Genomic DNA, 13,942 nt, shown 5'->3' on the forward strand with positions numbered 1-13,942 from the left:
AAATAGAATTGGAGGTTAAAAATTAAATATGGGGGGGGGTGTAGTTGTGTATCATGCAGGGAAATCCCACATGATGAAGAAGTACAGGCAGTTTCTGAGAACTGTGGGTATCCTCTAGCTGACAGCCTACAAGGAGCTCTAGTCAGCAAAAAAAAATGAATCCCTCAGTCTTCACAATACAACAAAGAAAATTCTGCTACCAAACTTTTTGAGCACAAAAGCAGATATTTCCCCAGTCAAGCCTCAGATGTGACCACAATTCCAGCCAATATATAGACTTGCAACCTTCTAATATGCTAAGAAGACATCTTCATAATTGATATCTTAATAATGAGTCCTACAATCCACGAATATAGTATATTTATCCATTTATTCTGGTCTTTTAAAAGTTTTCCTGGTAATATCTTCTAGTTTTTAGTGCATTGGTCTTACATGTATTTTGTTAAATATATCTCTGTATCTACTTCAGCTTTCTCACTGGGAGGTACTAGCAGCAATAACATTTCAATAGCAATGAGTACACTAAGTACCCAGACTTTGGCTTCTAAATGCCATTCTCCACTTTAAAAGGAACCAAGAGTCTTTGGAGAAAAAGTTCCAGGTCTAGGACAGGAAACGTATAAGATATGCCTGGAAAATCTTGTGCTAGAAAATTAGAAAGGCTTAAAATGATGGCAACATATCAGAAGGACAGAGGATGTAACTGAAGGGAGCTTCCAATGAACAAATCTGGATCAATTTGAATATCAAAATATAAAGTAATAGCAAATTGTAACCACTGACTAAAATAAGAAACTGTGATTTCACTCTGATATAAATAAATCGCTAGATAAGTAAGTCAATAGAAAGAAGAGAATGCCAGCTAATAAATACAAAAGGAACTATGTAGTTAGAAAATCATCAGTGGTTGCTAAAACTAATAAGTGAGAGTTTGATGATGAATGGGATGTTTACATAGTCTTAAAGTATCTCCTCACAAGTTTTTTTTTTTTTTTATCAGTTATCATGGGAAAATCGTATCTTTACAATGAAAAAACTTGTGGATCTAACTACGTGATCAATTTAATATCACTTATGTATACAATAATACACTTATATGTATAAAGCATATACACCTTTTGATAGGATATGCTGAGAAGGATACAAGATCACTTCTGTTACTCCTGAATCTGAATCTAATCATGAGGATCAGATTGAGGGATTTCCAAACAAACATACCCAGATTGAGGGACTTTACAAAATAACTGGCCTGCATGCTCCCAAGTTTTCAAGGTCAAGAAAGACAGAGAAAGACAGAGGACCTAGTTACTTGTTACTTTGTAACAATATTACCACAACATTAGTGGCTTGAAGCAACACACATTTGTTATCTCCCAGTTTTTGTGAATAAGGAGTGTAGGCTCTGCCAAACCGTGTCTTCTGCTCAGGGGAGTTCTCACAGGCAATCAGGTGTCAGCCAGAGCTGCGTTCTCGTCTGAGGGTCAACAGGAGAAGGATCTGCTTCCAAGTACATTCAGGCCTTTGGCAGAATTCAGTTCATTGTGATTGTAGAACTGAGAGATTCTTTTTCTTGCTGAGTTCTGGCTGGAGACCCTTATAGGCTCTTGGCCGGAGGCCCCTCTCTGCCTCTAGAAGCCACCTTCATTTCCTTGCTTTCATTATCCAACATGCCTGCCTGCTTCCTAGAGCCAGCAAGGGAGAGACTCTAGCAAGATGGGCACTATAATCTTATGTATGTGATCACACAATCACATACACATAATCACATACACCCCATTACTTTTGCCATCTTCTGTTTGTTGGGACCAAGTCAAGGTTCTGCCTTTGTACAAGGGGAGGGGAATCACAACAGGGTATGAACACCAGGAGGGAGATCCATGGAGGCTACTGCAGGAATCCTTCTAGAATAATACTGTGTAATAAAGCATAGTGACTGTGACATAGCATGTATTCAGTAGATATTTGTGGGAGCAATTTGAAAAAAATAAGTTTTGTTAGAATGCTTTGGCTGCGCTTTTGTGCATTGTATGTAAATATGTTAGCAACTGATCTTTGAATAAGGATTATTTCTTTTAGTGGTCTTTGAAAGTCTTTTCATACCGAGTAAAATCACCATTTACTCTTAGTGCTAGGCTCATGTGAAATAGCAGTTTTCTGAGGACAGTTTTGGAGTACATGTTTCAAGTTGTTGCACAGCCTCGAACAGGGATCAGCCTATTCTCTTAAATGGGTGAATTTAAATTAGATCATAATTCTCCAATTCAAAGACAGAGCCAACTTATGAAGAATAAAGCTGTGTAATAGTGCAATCACTCCAATCAGTACATAGAATTTTCTTTCCCAAATCAAACATACAGTTTTCTACCCAAGGTTCTTGTAGCAGCCAAGAAGTTAGCTTGATATACGAAGGCTGATCCATGTGGAAAGATTATTACATACAAGATGGTGAGCAGCTGTTTTTTTTTTGTTTTGTTTTGTTTTTTGTTTTTGTATCAATGAAGGTCACACATAGAGCAAATGGACTTACATCAAAACCGGAGGGATTTTGGACAGATACTAGACACATTTTCCTGACAGAGGGATGCAATACAGATGGATTTATGATGAAAAACAACTGTGGAATTTTTCCCTGGAGACTTTTACAAAAGGAGTGGACAACCACCTGTTGATAATGCTTTGAAGTCCTATATCAGAGACAGATCGACCTCAGGAGGTCTTTCGGTTCCTCACCACCCTTTCACCTGCATATGGACAGTGCGTTAAACAGAGCAATTATGTGGTGTTCATTGGTAAATAATATTAACTGCTCACAGACGCAGAGCATATAACATAAAACACTCATGCCCAGAACAAATCTATGCTCTTCCCATCCACTTTCCTATTGAAAGAGATTCCTTTCTCTAGAGAAAATATCCCACACTAGTCAGAATGACTAAAAATAAAATAATTAGTTTAGAAAGAAATAGCAAAGAGTGAAACACTTTTAAGTCAACTACATCCAGGTATGACACACTTAACTAAAAAACCAGTTTAAAAGTAGGTCATTTAAAATAGACTTTTTAAAGGTTGAGGGAACAAAAACGTGTATTTTTAAAAGAAAATCTAGAGAAACAGGTTTATTGATCTTGAATTTCTAGAGAATCACTTGTCATTTTCTAAAATAAATTACAGGTAAATTTTTTTTTGTCGATGCTGAGAGTCTCATTTTAAGAATCTCAGACATCTTTGTAGACACCATTGTGGAGCCCATCTCCTCCCAAGTATTAAGAAAAAGTGTGATTTAATGATCAAGCCAGAGAAAAAGAAGGAGCCTCATGACTGGTGATAATTTTCATCTTTTAGGAGTAGCGTTTGGGTAAACGTCTTTGAGCTAATTCTTTTTTTTTTTTTTAAATCAATTTAATAAATTTTCAATTTAATAAAATCAATTTAACAAAACTCATGCAAGCCTCCAAAACTAGGTATAGTATAAATTGTGCAAAATTTTTCACTCAACTTCGATCCATGCCTTGAAAATGCTACATTTTTTTTAATGAACAAAGGTTGTATAGAGATCTAGACTAAACTAGGAGTTCATTCTGTACAGATACAGTCACAGTGATTCCATTTTCCCATTCCTTTCTTATAGGGAAATTAACAACATATTGAAAGGGAATTAACTTGCAGCCATTCAAATTTAGAAGCTCCAGAATAAAATTTTCCAGCTATGCTCATAGAAAATGCTGTCTTTAAATGATAGCAGTCCCAAGACGTGTAATCAATAAATCAATAGAAAGAAGGAACTACATCCATAGCACAGGCCCCAATTTCTTCAAGTTCATTTGTTTTCATTCTTCTCTGCCGATTAAATCACTGAATGCATCAATTAGAATTACTAATTCTATAATTGTGCACTGCACAAGCTATTCCAGCCTGAGAGTAAGGCCTGCATAATCTTTCTTATGTTAGGGCTATGAATCTGAAAAACATTTCGATAATGTTTTAAAATTCAAGAATTTATCAATGCCAGTGATTTTCTCTTTGCAATAGTTTCCTTGGAAGGCTATATATTTTTATAAACTGTGTTGCCATTGCTGAAAACATTTTGGTGAATTTCTCTTTGGAATGCTTTCAGAGCCAGCATTAGTCATTTTGTGTCTCTTCACTAGTGACAATATTTTGGTTTGTTTATTTTATGATGAGAGGAAGTTAGTTTCTTTGTATATTTTAAACAGCCAAAAGTCTGGGCGCCTGGGTGGCTCATTTGGTTAAACCTCTGACTTCAACTCAGGTCATGATCTCACAGTGTATGGGTTCGAGCCCCACGTGTTGGGCTCTGTGCTGACAGCTCAGAGCCTGGAGCCTGCAGCCTGCTTCGGATTCCGTGTCTCCCTCTTTCTCTGCCCCTCCCCCACTCACATTGTGTCCCTCTCTGTCTCTCAAAAATGAACAAATGTTAAATAAAAAATCAAATGGCCAAAAGTCACTCCTCCTATGGTCTTGTGAGAAATACATTTTTCTCTTTTTTTGTAAAATGAGAAATGATTATAAAGTAATGGGACTGATATTTGTTCTTTAGATTGGAAGTTTGTATTATCTTTACATTTGCTAGCTATGTGACCAAAGACAATTTACTCAATTACTCGATACCTCAGTTTCCTTATCTGTAACAGGAATGACAATAGCCCACATAGATTTGTTGTGACTATTAAGTGATATAATAAATGTACAGTAGTAATTAGAGTGCCCGGTACAGAGAGCTCAATAATTCTTACTGAAGGAATAGCTATATGAAGGGACTCTTAGCCTCAACTCTGCATCAAACTCCTTTCTTCAAATCTAATACATTATCGAAACTTACTGCAAATCTATCCTTTGAAGTCAGCTCTCCCTCTTTAGTGTTACTAATTTGTAATTCTCTCTTTTCAACCAGTCATGGAGTCCTGAAGATTGACCTTACATCATGACTCTTAAATCCATCCCCTTTCCTTCACCCTACTTCTTGTCTTCAGTCCATGAACCCGTGAATCCTTCATGTTGCAGGCAGAGTGATCTCTCTAAAGTATAAGGCTGAGGGGAGCCACTTCTCCCATTGTTGTCTGGGTATGGGATGATCTTGGTAAAACCTGTAAGGCTATTTGCAATCTGAACCTGGTTTATTGCAAAGGCATCAATTCCACATTTCTTTAACCTAGCATGCTCTTGCTTTTCCAGGACTTTGCATGTGGCTGAAATTTGCTATGTGACTCTGGCTTTTGGGTAACTCCCACTGTTTCCTCTGGATTTAATTTAGAGATCAGGTGCTCCCGAGTGCTCACATTCTCAGGCACCCATGTGGACCCCACCTGCCACCCACAGCTTATTTATGTATCCCCCTTAAGTAAATTTACAGTGTCTGTACCCTCATTGCACTGTATTGTAATCCCCTTTCTTTGAAATTTATTTCTACATCAGAATATGTCTCCTTGAAGGGCATACACTGTGTCATTCCTGCTAATCTTAGTTGTGCCCTCCTAGGACCTCATGTTCATAGATTCCTCAGACCGTAACAGGACTCAGTAATTATTCATTGAATAAATGAATGAATGATATTTCTGATGCCTTATTTAGAGTTCTTGTGACTCATTAACAACTTTTATTGTTATTAGGAGTTGGTGTTGTAATTCCCAAATTTAGGTGTTCATGCCTACCCTCTCTGCTTGGAAAAACCTGTATCTTTCCCCATATAGTTACATAGCTCATCCTTTCACCTAATGTGTCTCCAATTACATATTCCAGAGAGATTTTCTCAGACCGCCTGAGTAAATGGGACACACTCATCTCACTGGCAAACACATCTTTGTTTTTCTTCATAGCACTTGTCAATTCTGGACATTATATGCTATGTTTATTATTTAATTATTTATTTACTTGATCTCCATAAGCTCTATCAGGTTGAATTTGTGTTTTTTATTACTGAGTCCCAGCTTCCACCATCCCATCTGGCACATAGTGGGTACTTAATGTTGAGTAAAGTATTGAATTCCAACTTATAAGGTCCTTGAGAACAGTAAGTTGTGTATGCTCCCTATCATCTAACCTAAAACGTTACAATCAATCAATCAATCAAAAAATCAAGCTTGTACTCACTTAAAAAAGCTTATACCTACTTTTTTGGATCTTTTCAAAGGGGTTAACTTTATGCTTGAGTAACAGGGTACTTCTTGAAGCAGAGGATACTTACAGGTACCCACTGAAGGGGGTGGGGTTAAAAATTAAGTGAGCCTCTCCAACCTCTGGGAAAGGAGGCAGAAAGTTTCTTTGAAGCAGATCTTTGTTCTGCTAAGAATCAGGTGAAGTTCTGCCCTTATTTATGTAAATGTAGGATAAGAAGGTTTTTCCCGTTTGAAGCAGGAGATGATAATTGAAACAAAAAACTGCCATTCCCCTGGATCCCCTGTGAGCAAACAAAGGTCTCCAGGATGAAATTAAGTGAATTTGCAGAAGGAGTCTGGAACTTCTGGAAGAGAAAAATTTAAATGTGTGTCATTATTCCCTGTGATTTAGCATGTGGTGGGCACGAGTCTGTCAGGGTGAATTGGGGTGTCCCTGATCTAGGCACAGAGACAGACAAGAGCAACAGCTCCCTCACCTCAAGGTAAAATCATCTGCCAAAAGGCAAGTGAATTTACCCCAAAGTTACATAGCTCCAGCATCCTTCATTTAAAGGACCCTTTCTGAGTCTCTGAGTGGGTTCCTATCAATGTGTCCTCATGGTCATACATATTAACTGATGATTGTGACAACTGACTCTTTCCACCTCAACACCTCCTCCTTGGCCTTCTTCAGTAAAATCACTGGAGTGGCTGAAGACGTTTTTGGGATCCAACTAAGAGAAGTTGAGTTAGGGAAACATTTAGTTTGGTTTAAGGGGGATAGGTCAAAGTCAATTCTGTGTATCAATAAGTTTTTGCTAGCTGCCTTGTTATAGAAGTGACTTACACTCACTCTTCAGAATCACCTGGTCTCAGGACAGGAAGGGTCAGAAGTCTTATGACATGAATGTGCCCTAAATTACCTGTCATCAGAAGTATGTAGCTAGTTCAGGAGAAACAAGCTTTTTTCTGATTTCTGATCACCAGAAAAGTGTGATAAGACTTAGTTTAAAATGAGACTACAAAATGTTTGAAAATCTTTGGACAGATATTCACTGGTTAGCAGAAGATTCTGAAAGAAATATAAGACAAATCCTACTTTACTAGTATTTGGTGAAGAAGGTATTAACTATTTAATTTCTAAGATAAACTAAAGAGGACGTTGAGGTAAGATTTTTAAGGCCTTCACCTGAGACTCCACCATTCTCTGCCCTCTACACCGCCCCACCTTCAAATTTTTTTGAAAAGCAAACCTCAAAGCTTTGTCCTGGAAGAGGACAAACACAGCATGTAGTGTTGCTAGACTCTTGGAGTACAAGCACACAGCACCCCAAACCTCAGTATACCAGCACATACAGACTGGCTCGTTGCTAGCTGCCTTAGTGTAAGAATCACGCAAGAATATTTCAATGGGGAGATTCCAACCAGAGGTAAGGCTATTTTATCCATAGGTTTTGAAAAATTGATGTACCAGAAATGGAGGGTGTATTCTGGAAATGAAATTTTGGTCCAAGCGAAAACTTTCTGTGAACACTCATTAAAACTACAATTGTAAAAGGTACCAGAGTGGGAGGTACAAATGTAGGTAATAGATAATTATACAGTTCTGTCTCCTTATAGTCATTCCTATGTTCTCAAAAACAATACCCCTGCATAACTCTGGCACAGTGCTTAAGACCCTAACATCAGCAGTGAGGATTAGGAGAGTCATTGAACGTGCTGAATATCTTCTCTTTGTCCCTCCAGGGACTCTGTTCTCCAGCAGGCTGACCTATAAAGACTACATCAACAAGCATCTTTGCCCTCTGGCTAGTGGTTGCATCAGTAAGAAATGATGGGGCAGGAGGGGAATGAGCTCAGAATTTTTTACTAACCTGAAACAGTGGGCTAAACATGGTGGCAAATTCTTTGTGACCTCTCCCATTGAAAGGCAGAGTCTAATTCCCCTCTCCCTTTTCATCAGACTGGCCTAAGCAATTTGCTTAAAGAACTGAATGCAGTAAAATTAACATTTTGGGACTTCTGAGGCTGGGTCATTACAAGAAATCTTGCAGCTCCCATCTGCCCAGGTCTCTTGAAGCACTCAGTCTTGGAGCTCTGAGATGTATAAGAAATCTGATTACCCTGAGGTTGCCCTGCTGGAGTGGCTGCCAGGAGAGAGCCCATGGAAAGAGAGCAATGCCCGCCATTGCTCAGCTGTTCCAGCTTTTCCAGGCAGATATGTGAGTGAAGAGTTGGAGTACATTGGAACCCCAGCAGATATATTGTGAAGAATCAGGAAACCCAGCCAATAGCAGAACTGAGACATTTCCAGCTGTTCAAACTACTCCAGCTGAGACTCCAGGCTTTGTGAAGTAAAAATAATCTATTTCTGGGGTGCCTGGGTATCTCAGTTGGTTAAGCCTCTGACTTTGGCTCAGCTCATGATCTCATGGTTCGTGGGTTCGAGCCCCACATTGGGCTCTGTGCTGACATCTGAGTCTGGAGCCTGCTTCAAATTCTGTGTCTCCCTCTCTTTCTCTGCCCCTCTCCCACGCATGCTCTGCCTCTCTTTCTCTCAAAAGTACATTAAAAATATTTTCTCTCAAAAATAAACATTAAACATAATGTTTATTCTCTCAAAAATAAACATTAAAAATAATCTATCTCTGCTATGCCCTGCCATGATTCCTGACCCACAAAATTGTGAGCATAATACACACTTATTGTTTTACAGAATAATTGTTTGTGTACGTTTGGGGGTGTGCCGTTACACAGCAGTAAATAATCAAACACCTGGTAATCTCCCAGCTGTGTCATCTCTGGTTGGCTGGGTTCTGCTGCCGGAGTCTCTTCATCACAGCCCTCTCCATATAGCTACTCATGCCTTCTAGCCTATAGGAGGTAATGGCACCCAGCCCTCGCTAGCTGTACTAGTCATTGTTATTGGCTTTCTTGAATCCTGTCCACCTTTTAAAAACAGTCCCTTAATTAACCTCTCCTGAATTACCCAGTTTAAGAGTGTCATCTGGGATTCCTTGGGGTCTTGGCTCATATGCCAGACTTGATACACATGTCTCAAGACATATTGAAGAACAGGGGAGAAAGCTACAGTGTGTAAAGAGGTTCAGAATTATGCTTCAGATAGCTGCAGAAAAATTTGCCTAGCAAAATGGTATGTTTATATACTTATATCAAGTACTTATATCAAGTAATTAGTGTGTTGCCATTAATGAAATACTTTAGGAAACAGTAGGCTTTTAAGGCCATCCTTGAAGTTTTCTGGATTCAGTAAGTCTTACTCATCCTTTTAATTTGTTTGTGAGAGAAATGGCCATTCTCTAGCATACTGCATTATTTTATTTAACAGTCATTATATATTATACTTTCTATATTCCAGCACTCTTCTAAGACCTTTACACAGAATGACTCATTTAATCCCCCTAATAACCCTATCAGCCCTGTGTTATTATCACCATTTTACAGACAAAGAAATCAGGGTATGTAGAAGTTACATAACTGGCCTAAGGGCTCACAGCTAGGAAGCGGAAGCACTAGCACTAGAAGCCACAATGTTCAGCTACAGAGTGCTGTCTTTACCAGTGTGTTTCGCTGTTAGGTCTTGCCAGGAATGATTTGGAAAACAGGAGAAATGAGTTGACTGGGTGGTCTACCGTGTGATTCAGTCAGTGATTGCAGGGGGCCTTCTCTTCTTGAAGGCATCTGAGATGACGGAGCATGAGAAAGAGAAACAGGTTGGAAGCTCCTGAGAGCATAAACACTAGAGAGGACAAGTGTAATAGTTATACATTGCAGTGTAACAAATTACCTCAAAATGTAGTAGCTTAGAGCAACGATAAGTTTTTATGTCTCATGGCTAGTGTAGGTCAGGGATTCAGAGAGGGTCCAACAGCATGTATAATCCACTGTATCTGGAGTCTCAGGTAGAAGACATGGAGTCTCATCTGAAGACTTATTCAGTCCTGTATGGGCCTAGCTGAGTATTCAGTCTGGAATACTATTATCTTCCATCTGGTCCCAGGGGTGCTTAGAGGAAATGCCACCCACAAATGAAATACGGTTTCATGTGTGGGAGTTACTATTTTGGAAAACTTAGCTTAAATGATTTTTTGTTTCAGTCAGGCTTTCTGAAGAAAGCAGAGGGCAAGCTGGATCTGGGTAAAAGGATTATTATAAAAGTGTGAGGAGTGTTTAAAGAAATAAAAAATAAGGGATTATGTAGAAACCCAGGACTAGAAACAGCAGAGAGCCATTATCTCTCCCAGGACTGAAGGAAGGGGAGAAGTTACCAGAACTCTGAGGGTAGCTATTTGTAGAGTGTCTGACAAGAGCTGTGGCCTTCAAGGAGGAATTCAGATAACCAAGGATGAGTTGGTAGAGTAGGAAGAGGGTGAATAAATACTTTTGTGTCATTGTCCTCCTGCCCTCTGATCTCCTGCTTATCTAACCCACTGGATGACATATGGCCAGACCAGTTCATATAGGTCAGCCCCTCAGGACCACAGAGTAGAGTGACAGTAAGAAAGGTAGAGAATGGGCCTGGAAGGGCAAACAGGAGATACCCAACACACCAAAATATTTCTCCTGGTATGTGGGGAGTGATGCATGTGTTTTGGAAGGTCAACAGTTGTCCCTTATAGAGCCTGAGGTGAATTCTGCTGGAATTTGTAATGTCACCATTAACAGACTTTATAATATGTTGTATTGTTTGAAATGACCATTTTGTAGGTTAAAAAAACTGGAAAATTTGATAATTTCATACAGTTCAACCCAATATTCTGGGTACTTTCCAGTTAAAGTTGCTAATGGAAAAATACTTGTATTAGATAACTGAAAATGTTGCTTCTCATTGTTTTATTGTTGGCTATTTTCTGAGTTAGGACTACCTAAAAACTTAAGTGGAATAGGTGTTCTAATTGGACTGCATCAAACATTTTTTAGTTGTTCAGGGGTAAGACAAGATAAAAATATAAAGTCAGCAAAACTTTTGAGGTAGGCATGTTGCTTACTATAGGTCATGGCAGTCTCTACCTCAGTGCCCAACTGAAGTAGTTTAACCTACCTTGTGGTTTGTCCTTCAGTAGCAGACAGCCTTGAACCAAGCAGAGAACTATGAAGGGTATTCTGATGCCTGAATTTCAGGGAGGCCCAGCAGTAAATAGAAGAAACTCATGATAGACCATGGGAATGGCAAGTTTTGAGTTTCATTTTCAAATCATGCTTTTGACCATACTGACCTCTAATCACATATTATTTAGTAATTTATTGGATAAAGGAACTCTGGTGTTTTGATATGTTTTCTCACTGCCATGTAACTAAAAAGATGTGGGTCAGATGCTGGTTAATGTGGATCTTGAAAGGAATGTCTACTGAGGCCTCCTGGGTGGCTCAGTCAGTTGAGCATCTAACTTCAGCTTAGGTCATGATCTCACAGTTTGTGAGTTTGAGCCCTGTGTCAGCTCTGCACTGACAGCTCCAAGCCTGCTTCAGATTCTCTGTCTCCCTTTCTCTCTCTGTTCCTCCCTGGCTTGTGCTCTCTTTCTAAAAAAAAAAAAAAACAAAAAAACAAAAACAAAAACAAAACCAGGAATGTCTACTGAAACATATATATTTAAAAATCTTGCTACTTCTGTTAAACATAGAGGAAACAGAAAGAGCCCCTAAAGCAGATCTCTGTTGTCTAAGCAATTACTGCGTGGTATGGCAGACAGAATAATGAGTCCCTAAAGGTGCCCATCCCTAAGACCTGTGAAAATGTTGCCTTACATGATAAAGGGGACTTACCAGATGTGATTAACTAAAGCATTTAAGATAAGGAGATTATCCTGTATTATCCAGGTGGACCCAATGTAAACACAAGAACCCTTATAAGAGAAAGGCTAGAAACTTACAGTTAAGAGAAGGCAATGTAACAATGGAAGTAGAGATTGGAGGGATATGGCCATGAACCAAGAAATGCTGGCAGCCTCTGGAAGTTGGAAGAGGCAAGGAATAGATTCTCTTCCAAAAGGAACCAGTCCTGCAGACACATTTATTTTAGTCCCATAAGACTTGATTTAGACCTCTGAACCCCAAAATTGTAAAAGAATAAAATTGTGTTGCTTTAAGCCACTAAATTTGTCATATTTTTTTGCAGCAGCCATAGGAAACTAATAAAAGTGGTTTCCTTAGTTATGTGAATACAGGGTGAGGAGGCATCCAGCGCTCCATATTGTTACTCCTTAAAAACCCAGATATGAAATTTGCATGAAGAGTCTAGAAGCCTCAGGGAGATTGGGACCAAGACGTACACCCAGAAATTTGGAGTTTGAGTGATGTGTCAAGGTAGAGTAGGGTGGTATTGGGCAAGACATAATCACATAAAAGAGCAATGGGATGCCTGGAAACAAAGTTTCTTTAGGAAAGTGGGAAGGTCTTGGCTGACCCAGACTTAACATAAAATCCTAAGTACTGCAGAGAGGATGGGTTTGGCATGATTTAGTCTACAAGACCCTTAGGACCCAGCTCCCCTGACATGATGCCACATTTTTAGGGAATAATGGCTGAGTAAGGACAAACAATGAGGACAAACAATGTCATTGTGGACAAACAATGAGAACTCTACTCTAGGAACCCAAGTAAGAGGCATCCCTAAAGCCAGGACATGGGCTTGGACCAGCTCATAGGCTTAAAAAGTATCTGAGGAACTCTTGGGACCAAGTTTCAACAGTGACATTGTGTGGCAGTGAGAAACATTGGTAGGCTGACTGGACTTCTGTTCTGTCTCTATCTGGCCTCTCTACAAGGATTGTCCAGGGGCACCTGGCTCAGTCAGTTAACTGTCTGACTTCGGCTAAGGTCCTGATCTCATAGTTTGTGGGTTCAAGCCCCACATCGGGCTCTGTGATGACAGATCATAGCCTGGAGCCTGGTTCAGATTCTGTGTCTCCCTCTCTCTCTGCCCCTCCCCTGCTCACTCTCTCTCTCATTCTCTCTCTCCCTCAAAAGTAAACAAACATTACAAAAAAAAGAAAGAAAAGAAAGAACGAGAGAAGAAAGAATACAAGGGTTGACCAGATAGGGACTGAATAATCATTATTATGTTCTTGGTAAATATGGTGGGGGAGAAGGGGATGGAGTTTAAAGGAATATACTGGGCTCTCCGCTAATAAGTTTTATTTTGACTGGATTAATTGGGACAAAATAACAGATATGCATACATTTTTATTCTCTAGGTTTGTGGAGCAGGTCACACTGGATATACATGTTTGTGTTCTGTTAGAAAACTAAAAGCATTTCTAGCTTCCTCCTTATGTATTTTTGGGAATCTGAAACTAAACTACATGAGTTTTTATATTCTTTCTTCCCCCAGTTTCTATATTCTTTACTCTTGCTCTCCATTTAAAAAAATGGAATAATCTTATGATTCTATAAAATTATAGGAGTTGCATTTATATGCCTCATCTTATAATCAGCTTCTTTAATTAGGTGCCTTCCTCACAAGTATTTTCCAGAAGTTGCTTAACCTTTAGGGGAAGGTCTACTTTATATCACACATTATGATTTTATATAGCTCATCTCATTTAAATCTTCCCACAGTTCAGTGAGGTAGATTTTCTTTCTATTTTATAAATGAAGAAATGTGTTCATAGGGTTTAGGAATTTCTTCTAGCTGGTTATAAAAGATGGATGTCTAACCATATTATTATGGTTCTATAAGCATTAATTAAGATCATACCTAAACCAAGTGGCAAGTGAGGCATGAATATTACTAAGCTGCTTAAATACATTTAGTGTAGCAACAAAATCAAGATATAAATTATAAACTGTGATATAACAAAGTTTACATA

Source organism: Panthera uncia, chromosome B1 (assembly GCF_023721935.1).
Source record: "Panthera uncia isolate 11264 chromosome B1, Puncia_PCG_1.0, whole genome shotgun sequence".
NCBI classification, from domain to species: Eukaryota; Metazoa; Chordata; class Mammalia; order Carnivora; family Felidae; genus Panthera; species Panthera uncia.